This window comes from Trichosurus vulpecula, chromosome 8 (assembly GCF_011100635.1).
Source record: "Trichosurus vulpecula isolate mTriVul1 chromosome 8, mTriVul1.pri, whole genome shotgun sequence".
NCBI classification, from domain to species: Eukaryota; Metazoa; Chordata; class Mammalia; order Diprotodontia; family Phalangeridae; genus Trichosurus; species Trichosurus vulpecula.
The window spans coordinates 241,625,009-241,632,368 of record NC_050580.1 but is presented as its reverse complement, the minus strand read 5'-3'; positions in this window follow the sequence as shown (position 1 = coordinate 241,632,368).

Sequence of the window (7,360 nt, the reverse complement as noted above, 5' to 3'; positions counted from 1 at the left end):
ACTGAATCAGGGCGCTAGGGCGTGCTGTGCCCGGTTGCTGGTCTTGTTGGTCCACGCTGCTCAGGCTGGACTCTGCTCCACTCCGTTCCAGCTCCCAGCTCCCAGCTCCATGTGGGATAGACCTCACCCAGAGACCATCCAGGCTGTCCTGGGCTGGAGCCCTGCTTCCCTCTGCTGTTGTGGGTTCTGCCATTCTAGAATTGGTTCAGAGCTATTTTTTATAGGTTTTTGGATGGACTCGGTAGGGAGCTCATGCTATTCCCTGCTTACCAGGTGCCATCTTGGCTCCGCCCCCCATCAATATTACTTTTTAATAATTTGTTCTTATTAGTGATTTTCCCTCATTTTCTTCTTTTATCTCTCAAATCTGGCTTTTAAAATCCTCCTTGAGCTCTTCCAGGAATGCTTTGTGGGCTTGAGAGCAGTTCATATTCCCTTTTGAGGTTTCAGATGTGGGTGTAGTGTCAATGCTGTCCTCTTCTGAATTGGTATAGTGATCTTTCCTATCTCCAAAGTAATAATCAATGGTTTTTGTTTTTCTCGATTGCTTCTTCCTCATGGTTGTCTTTTTCTTGGCTTTCAAAGTGGATCTCTGCTTCTGGGGCACAGAGGCCTCTGTATCAAGCTTCTTGTGCTGAGAACTGGGGGCCTGGTTACTGGCTTTATGTGCTGTGGCTTTTGCTTTTGTCAGCTAGAGACTATATAATGCTGCTGCTCATCCGGTGCTGAGGTGGAGCTGGCTGGTGTGTGCCAAGGTCAAGGCCAGGTGTAATCTTTCTGAGTTTCCCTGGGGTTACATTGAAACTCCCTGAGTGAGATATGGGGGAGGGGTCATCTGGCTGCTAGAAGTCTCCTCTTCCCCTAGGGCTGCTCTGTAGCATGGGTGGTCTCAGCTTTTGTCTGTGCTGGTGACTGCCAACTCCCCTGGCTGTGGGAAGGCACATCTGGGGTCCTGGTGTTGGCATTTGCAGGCTCCACCCCTTGGGGCTCAGAAACTCCCCCCGGTCTGCTGAGGTGGGACCTGCTGGGATGCCTCCCTTCCTGCACTGGTCTCCTTCTGCCACCACAAGAGGGGCAAATCTCCCCAGCTTCAGGAGGTAAAAGACTGCTGAACTCCCACTTTTGGCTCCTTTATTCTAGGGTCTTTCCCAGGGCAGTATTCTCTGGGTCATTCAAGGTAATTAAGGGAGGGATGAGAGCACCTACATTTTACTGTGTTATCATGGCTCCCAGAAGTTCAAGCACGTGAGTTGCAGACTTTTAGAACGAGGGCTGAAAGCCTCAGGGCTGTCTGCTGCCATGGTCACAGGCTCTGTGCTTCAGGCTCACCTAGCTCTGATAGACTCCCTTCCTGGGCTGAGAGAACTGCGCATTACCAGTGCAGCCAGCAGTTCAACCCAGGCCTACTCCCTTTCCCATTCCAGTATGGTTTAGTTCCATGCCCCTTTCTCCAGTCTTCCTCCCTTCTATCACTCCACTACTCACCCACCCCCATTCCCTTTCCCCTTACTTTCTTGTAGGGAAAGATAGATTTTTACTCCCCATTGCCTGTATATCTTATTTCCCAGTTGCATGGAAAAGCAACTTTTTTAACTTTTGTTTTTAGAACTTTGAGTTTCAAATTCTCTCCTTTCTTCCCTCCCTACCCCCCCCCTCACTGAGAAGGTTAGCATTTCTATATAGGTTATACATGTATCATTATGCAAAACACTTCCATAATAGTCATTTCGTGAAAGACTAACTATATTTCCCTCCATCCTATCCTGTCCCCTTTTATTCAATTTTTCTCCTTTGACCCTGTCCTTTTTCAAAGTATTTGCTTTTGACTACCTCATCCCCCAATCAACCCTCCCCTTCTATGATCCCCCCCACTGATCACCTTCCCCCTGCTTTCCTGTAGAGTAAGAGACCCAATTAAATGTTTATGTTATTTCCTCCTTAAACCAAATCTGATGAAAGTAAGATATTGTCAGTTGCAAATGCTATTCTTTGGAATTTCTTACTTGAAAATATTTTTCTCTGCTGATGGTATAATCTCTACCACTATTCATTATTTATAGGAAGGTTTTCTTAAGACACTAAGTGAGAAATGCAAATTAAAGCAATTCTGAGGTAACACCTCACACCTATGAGATCTGCTAATATGACAGAAAAGGAAAATGATAAATATTAGTGAAGATGTGGGAAAATTGGAGCACTATTGCATTGTTGGTGGAGTTGTGAACTGATCCGACCATTCTGGGAGCAATTTGGAACTATGCCCAAAGGGTAACCAAAATGTGCATACTCTTTGATTGAGCAATCCCACTTTTAGGTCTATATTCCAAAAACATCATTAAAAAATGGAAAAGGACCTATATGTACAAAAGTATTTATAGCAGCTCTTTTTGTAGTGGCAAAGAATTGGAAACTGTGGGGATGCCCCTCAACTGTGGAATGGCTGAGCAAGTTGTGATAATGTGATGGAATGCTATTGTGCTCTAAGAAATGATGAGTAGTCAGATTTCAGAGAAACCAGAAAAAATTTCCATGAACTGATGCTGAGTGAAATGAGTAGAACAAGAGAATATTTACACAATAATGGTAGCACTGTGCTATGATCAGCTACAGTTGACTTAGCTCTTCTCAGCAATCCAAGGCAATTCCAAAAGACTCATGATGGAAAATGCTATCCACATTCAAAGAAAGAACTGATGGTGTTGGAATGCAGATCAAAGCATGTTTTCATTTTTTTGTGTTTTTTATTCTGTTTTTTCTTTTATTACATGACTAATAAGGAAATGTTTTGCGTTATTATATATGTATAGCCTATGTGGCATCTTGAGCAGGGGAGGAGGGGAGAAAATTTTGGAACTCAAAATCTTTCAAAAAATGAATGTTGAAAATTGTCTGTACATGAAATTGGAAAAAATACTACCTTAAAAAAGACACTGTCATGGGGCAGCTAGGTGATGCAGTGAGTAGAGCACTGGCCCTGAACTCAGGAGGACCTGAGTTCAAATTCAGCCTCAGACATCTGACACACTTATTAGTAGTGCGACCTTGGGCAAATTGCTTAACCCCAAATGCCCTGTCTTCCCCCTTCCAAAAAAAGACACTGTCTTTTAACATTTAATTTTTAAATATAATTTTAATCTAATTTAATTTTATTTTTTAAAAAGGTACTGTCTTTAAAAAAGATACCAGTATGTAGGAAATGAATAACTTAGCCCATGAAATTCATAACCCAAATGTATATATTTATATATGAATGATTCTTTCTTTATCCTTCTGCTATTCCTTTAGTTTCCCCTTTTATTCACTCTATGCATTTGTGTATTTAGCCCAGGAGACCAGAAGACATTATAAGAATAGGTTCATATACCTGAAGGTTCTTTTAATATTTGTTGGGTCATTGGCCTCATTTTATATACCACAAAAGACTACCATGGGCAAATTGCACTGACAGGAACTTATTTTGGTAGATCCCCCTTACCTGAGAAATGCCTCTCTTTAAATTTGCAGAAGGTGACATTGCTACACCTATCTGATTGCTGGTACGATCATGAAAAATGGTCTTATTTTGTGAGCTTTCAATTCTGAACTAATACATCAAATGAATACAAACTTATAAAGTCTTAGACTAAATGGTGATAAAAAGTAAAGCTTAGTTCTAGCTTGTGTCTAACATTCTTGGTAGCGAAACATCTCCAGGAAGTTATATAATGTATGTGAAGCATATTATAAAACATAATATAAGAGCCTCATGGAATGCAAAATGTCATAAAGGCTATTATTTAATTCAACTTAGTAAACAAGTATTATGTGTCTTCTGTGTGAATATCACTATAGTTGGAGTTAGGGTTACAAGGATAAAACAAAACTCTTCTTGCGTCAAAGAACATATGTTCTCCAGTAGCGTAGGGTGTGTGTGTGTGTGTGTGTGTGTGTGTGTGTGTGTAAGAATAAAAAAATTTATTTTTTTTCTGGATTGGTATTTTCACAGGCATTGGGAAGTCTACCTCCACCTTTGTATATTGGCAAATACTCTCTAATGCATTGTCTCAAAGATATGCTTGAAGTACTAAGGAGTTAGTTGATTTGGCCTTGGTCATGTAGCGGATACATATCAGATATGTACAAGGGTATTCCCAAATTCAGGTTTTACTGACTCAGATGCCACTCTCTCAAGCATTTCAAGGAGAAAATACCAAGCAAGGTAGGGGTGATGGAGAATATAGGCAAACATTTCAAATAATAGGTGAAACCTTCACTGTACTTTGAGTTCCAATAGTGGTATGATTAAAAAGATATGTTATTCAGTTCTGACTAATTATATCATCCAAACAGATTAGGTGAATGGATTGAAGAAAAGCTGTGGTTCTATTAACATATAAGTCCCTGCTTAATATCACTTACTGAACCAAAATACATCATCGCTTTCACTGAGTTAAAGAAATAGTATAAAGCATTCTACATGGCAAATGAAGCAACTACTAAAATTAGGCAAACAGCAGAGTGTAGCTCATCATGAAAGAGAGCTCTGTTAATGGTAAATTCTATATTACATTTTAATATGAAAGTTTTATTGGAGAAAATAATTTATCTTCTAATAATTTTTATGTTATTTGTCTTGTAGCATAGCCATGTTGTACAATACTGATTTACTCTTGATGACTCTCCTTTTTAGCTTAACCTTTTTAGAGACTTTTGCAAAACTAACATTTTCAAAAATATCTTTTGTCCATGTAGCTATAATTCCTTCGTACTTTTTTCATTGCTATTGACGTGAAGTAACAACAGAATTTCAGTAGCTTTGCAGTGAATCTCTGCTTGCTAATAATCCCTCATCTGAAGTCATCATTGCTCTCCCAAACATCAAAATGATATTTTCAAAAACGAAGAGTTGTCACAAAGCTAGCTGAAAGGACATCCTTTGGGTAAGAAGGTACAAAAGAAAGAGCTGCCTGAAGGAATTATAACTTTCATCTTTTTGTGTCTCTGTTTCTATGTCTCTTTCCATATTCATATATGCATGTGCATGTGTGTGCACACACACCTACATATATACACAAACATATATATGCACGTACAAGTATACACACATGTATATATATACCCATTCATATATATATTCATGCATACATATATGCATATACAAACACAGACATGGAAATATGTTTCCTCTCTTTGTCTCTGTGTCTTTATCTCTCTACCCATCCCCACCCATGATGTGGGCTCGCTGACTGCTACTTGTACTCACTTCTAACAGATCAGGTTAGTGTCCTTAGAGAAATGGCTATGTGGTTACTACTCAATCTCTCTCAATTTCCTAGGGGTAACATCCAATATTGGAGAGATAGATTCCTACTATTTACAATTGTAGTATCTGAGAACCCACTGATATCTTTCTACTTAAGCAAAATTAGTTATAATAGCATCTTTAAATCACAGACATGGATTATTTAATATGTAATATGGAAAGTCAAGAATAATCATAATATTCAATAAATAAGCCACAAAATGACTAATCATACTTTTTTTTTTTGAAAAAGACAAAAGTGAGAATAATCATTCCATTTACTTAATTGAAGTCAAAATCAGGAATAATCAAGAATCTACCCATAAACCTGTTGTACTTTCTCTCACAAATGCACGCACATTTATGGAGGATAATGGATATACATTTACTGGAGCTTAGCAGTGAGGCACATGAATAAGGAAACTCATGTACTTGGAGAGACTAATAAGCATTGTCTTTTGGCCTTGATCTCAAAGTGTAGGTGTCAAACCCACGGCCTGAAGAACCTCTAAGTACAACTGGAATAGATCAAAATGTAATTGGGAAATGTCTGATAAAACAAATAAAAATACAGCATAGATAATGTTACTTTGTTTTTCTAAGTCAACGTGGCTGCAAGGATCTGTTTCTATTTGATTTGACACCGCTGTCTTAAAGGAATAATCTAAACTGCGCGTCTCTTACTGGGCAAAAATGATTCTATGCTGTCTTTTCCTCTTATCAGCCTCACAATCCTCCTGGAAAAGATGCTTCCCTACTCTTCTTAGTTCATTGAAATAGCACCCATCTATTTTAACACACAATCACCCTTTCAGGGTGCTAAAATAACCTTTAGCTGTTTCAATGCTAAGCTGGAAAGCTGCCAAGTTCCTCAGATTTGCTTTTGGGTATGAATTGCTCATTCTCAAACTATACAAATTAATACCTTCCTGCTACCACTCCTAAACCAGCCTTTCAAATAGAAGAGAATTTTATTTCCTCAAGTCAGCTTTCAGCAAAGAAATCCCTTACTTCCAGTCAGCACAACTCCCCGCAAAATAGCTAAAGAGACTGTTTATCATTTTAGCTCTTGTTGGCACCTGTGTGATATTTCATCTATCGCCAAGTCTTCCTATACTCAGCCTCCTCTCCAGCTTCTATATTCACCTATCTCCTATCTCCCATATTTTCTAATGCCTCAATTATGGCTCTCTGAAAAGCAGTGTCCTGTCTCTAATTTATAGTATGAAACTCAAAAAAACCTGCTTTCCTGTCAGGTATGAAGTCCAACGTCCTTATATAATCACCATGTATTCTATGATAGTTACTTAGTTTGTGATTTCTCAGTTACATACTTAAAATTTTAAATTTATAATATGTAAATGAACTAATGGGCGACAATGTCCTAAAACTATCCTTGACTCAGTAAAAGTTGTGCCTTCAAACATATCCTTACAGTACATTTATATGAACAGCAGTTTTCTCTCATGTCCATCTTGTGTCCCTCCTGAAGTATTTTTTCTGAAGGGCTATATTTCTTCTCAAGTTGATGTTTTTAGTGTTTTGTAAACTAATATCATTCTACCACTTTCACAAGGATAGGAGCAGTATATGTGACTACACACATATTTGTACATATACTTATGCATTTATGTGTATATTTATGTATTTATATACATATATGTATATATGCATGTGTGCATGTATAGATGTTTGTATGTGTATATGTATGTATGTATATATACATATATAATATAATATTATATTATATATCTATGTGTTTTTGTTAACAATAAAAAAGATGCAGAGGAATTTAATACCTGAAAGTTTTACTATGATCCATTTCGATTTTATAAGAATAATATGAGTTTCAGTTTTTTGTTTTGTTTTGTCTCACTGCATCTAAGCAACATCTAGACCCTCTTTGTATATGAAATTCAAATTCCTATTCCATGACTTCTTGAATTATGAAAATGTCCTAGTAAATATAACATCATATAATCTTTGAGTTGGAAGAGCCCTTAGAGGTCATCCAGTTCAACTTCACCTTCCCACCTGCCTTTAATAAGAAATCTGCACAGAGAGAATCTGCTTAGTTTG